Source organism: Genypterus blacodes, unplaced genomic scaffold (assembly GCF_046128005.1).
Source record: "Genypterus blacodes isolate CSIRO-AG114 ecotype Tasmania unplaced genomic scaffold, CSIRO-AGI_Gbla_v1 ptg000062l_1, whole genome shotgun sequence".
NCBI lineage: Eukaryota > Metazoa > Chordata > Actinopteri > Ophidiiformes > Ophidiidae > Genypterus > Genypterus blacodes.
The window spans coordinates 427,501-430,000 of NW_027466874.1; the positions used below are offsets into that span (position 1 = coordinate 427,501).

General features: G+C 53.6%; 1 protein-coding gene across 1 annotated transcript in view; it reads right to left on the reverse strand.

Moving 5' to 3' along the window:
- adcyap1r1b (adenylate cyclase activating polypeptide 1b (pituitary) receptor type I) overlaps positions 1-2,500 on the reverse strand; it is a 10,361-nt gene that overhangs the window by 7,574 nt on the left and 287 nt on the right. The window lies entirely within an intron of this gene.

Consider the following 2,500-nt stretch of genomic DNA (forward strand, 5'->3'; position numbering starts at 1 on the left):
TCATCATCATCATCAGGTGGCTGCTCGGCGCCGTCACGACGGTCTCACATTGGGAGAAGCAGAGCGGTGATCAGGTGTGGCTGAGCCCCTGCTGGTGACTCACCGTGTCCACTCACCTCGTGTTTCTGTGCTGATGACGCGTTGTACGGCCGCGTGCGCGCTACATGTTTTTCTTCTAAGGTCGAGCAGGGATGTGTCGTCAGAAGCGGTTGCTAGGCAGCAGCTAGTAAGTGAAACCCACTGCAAAGATCCTCCTTAAGTCAGCCAGGATGGAAAGTGAGAAGGAGAGAATGTGGGGAGGGAAAATGGAAGTAGAGACGATCGTACCTTCGCCAAAGCTGAAAAGCCCGCCAATTATAGCTCTGACTCTCTGTGAAATTTTCCAAGTTATTGACGAGACCACGATCAAGCAAACTATTGACTCGGCCGTGTCCGTCGGCAAATGGAATGACAGAATTGAACTGTCTCAGCGCCCCCATCAGGTGGATTGATGTGTCATTTGTTGCATTTGCAGTGAGGTCACATGTCCACCATGTTTGGTTCCAGTCGACTGACACACTGCACTTTGTGAGGAATGAGCCACGCCTACTCGATTTTGGCCACCATCAGGCTGACCAGCGCCAAACTTTAACTCCTCCTCTCCTGGATCACGGCCAACCTGCCCAACGAGTTTCATGGAAATCAGTTTGGCGTAATCCTGCCAGACAGACGACAAACCAACTCGGGCGAAAAAACACGACAGAAAACACGCCATGCAGAAAGAGCCAAAGTGTTTCTTGAGCTCATCAAATTTGGAGAAGAAAAACAAAAGAAAAAACATGAGCAGAGAGGAAGGGGAGCGAGGCACTGGAGGAGAAAACAAGGAGCGTAAACAAACGGTCTCACATTGGGAGAAGCAGAGCGGTGATCAGGTGTGGCTGAGCCCCTGCTGGTGACTCACCGTGTCCACTCACCTCGTGTTTCTGTGCTGATGACGCGTTGTACGGCCGCGTGCGCGCTACATGTTTTTCTTCTAAGGTCGAGCAGGGATGTGTCGTCAGAAGCGGTTGCTAGGCAGCAGCTAGTAAGTGAAACCCACTGCAAAGATCCTCCTTAAGTCAGCCAGGATGGAAAGTGAGAAGGAGAGAATGTGGGGAGGGAAAATGGAAGTAGAGACGATCGTACCTTCGCCAAAGCTGAAAAGCCCGCCAATTATAGCTCTGACTCTCTGTGAAATTTTCCAAGTTATTGACGAGACCACGATCAAGCAAACTATTGACTCGGCCGTGTCCGTCGGCAAATGGAATGACAGAATTGAACTGTCTCAGCGCCCCCATCAGGTGGATTGATGTGTCATTTGTTGCATTTGCAGTGAGGTCACATGTCCACCATGTTTGGTTCCAGTCGACTGACACACTGCACTTTGTGAGGAATGAGCCACGCCTACTCGATTTTGGCCACCATCAGGCTGACCAGCGCCAAACTTTAACTCCTCCTCTCCTGGATCACGGCCAACCTGCCCAACGAGTTTCATGGAAATCAGTTTGGCGTAATCCTGCCAGACAGACGACAAACCAACTCGGGCGAAAAAACACGACAGAAAACACGCCATGCAGAAAGAGCCAAAGTGTTTCTTGAGCTCATCAAATTTGGAGAAGAAAAACAAAAGAAAAAACATGAGCAGAGAGGAAGGGGAGCGAGGCACTGGAGGAGAAAACAAGGAGCGTAAACAAACTGTGCCACGGTCAGGAGCAGATTTAACCCACAGGAATAATGTTGAATAACCAATGAATAAGTGATGAGGACGCGTCCGTATCCACTGTTCCCACCTCACACTGCTCCATGAATGATGAATGAACACACCATATGCTTCATTCAACCATGTGCAGCTCCAGACCAGCACGCGCAGCTGCAGCCACTTTATTCATGTAGGAGTCGCACCTGTTGCTGCTTCAGCTTCCAGACGCCACCAATTCTTTCGCATTATTTCAGAAGATTTGAGGACAAATTTATGCTTGTGACAGCTCCTTGACCTTTGTTGTTAGCAGGCCCGCCTCTAGCAATTCTGAGCTGTGAGGGGCCCTGAGCTGTGAGGGGCCCTGAGCTGTGAGTGGCCCTGAGCTGTGAGGGGCCCTGAGCTGTGAGGGGCCCTGAGCTGGGAGGGGCCGTGAGCTGGGAGGGGCTCTGAGCTGTGAGGGGCCCTGAGCTGTGAGGGGCCGTGAGCTGTGAGGGGCCGTGAGCTGTGAGGGGCCGTGAGCTGTGAGGGGCTCTGAGCTGTGAGGGGCCCTGAGCTGTGAGGGGCCCTGAGCTGTGAGGGGCCGTGAGCTGTGAGGGGCCGTGAGCTGTGAGGGGCCCGTGAGCTGTGAGGGGCCGTGAGCTGTGAGGGGCCCTGAGCTGTGAGGGGCCGTGAGCTGTGAGGGGCCCTGAGCTGTGAGGGGCCGTGAGCTGTGAGGGGCCCTGAGCTGTGAGGGGCCGTGAGCTGTGAGGGGCCGTGAGCTGTGAGGGGCCGTGAGCTGTGAGG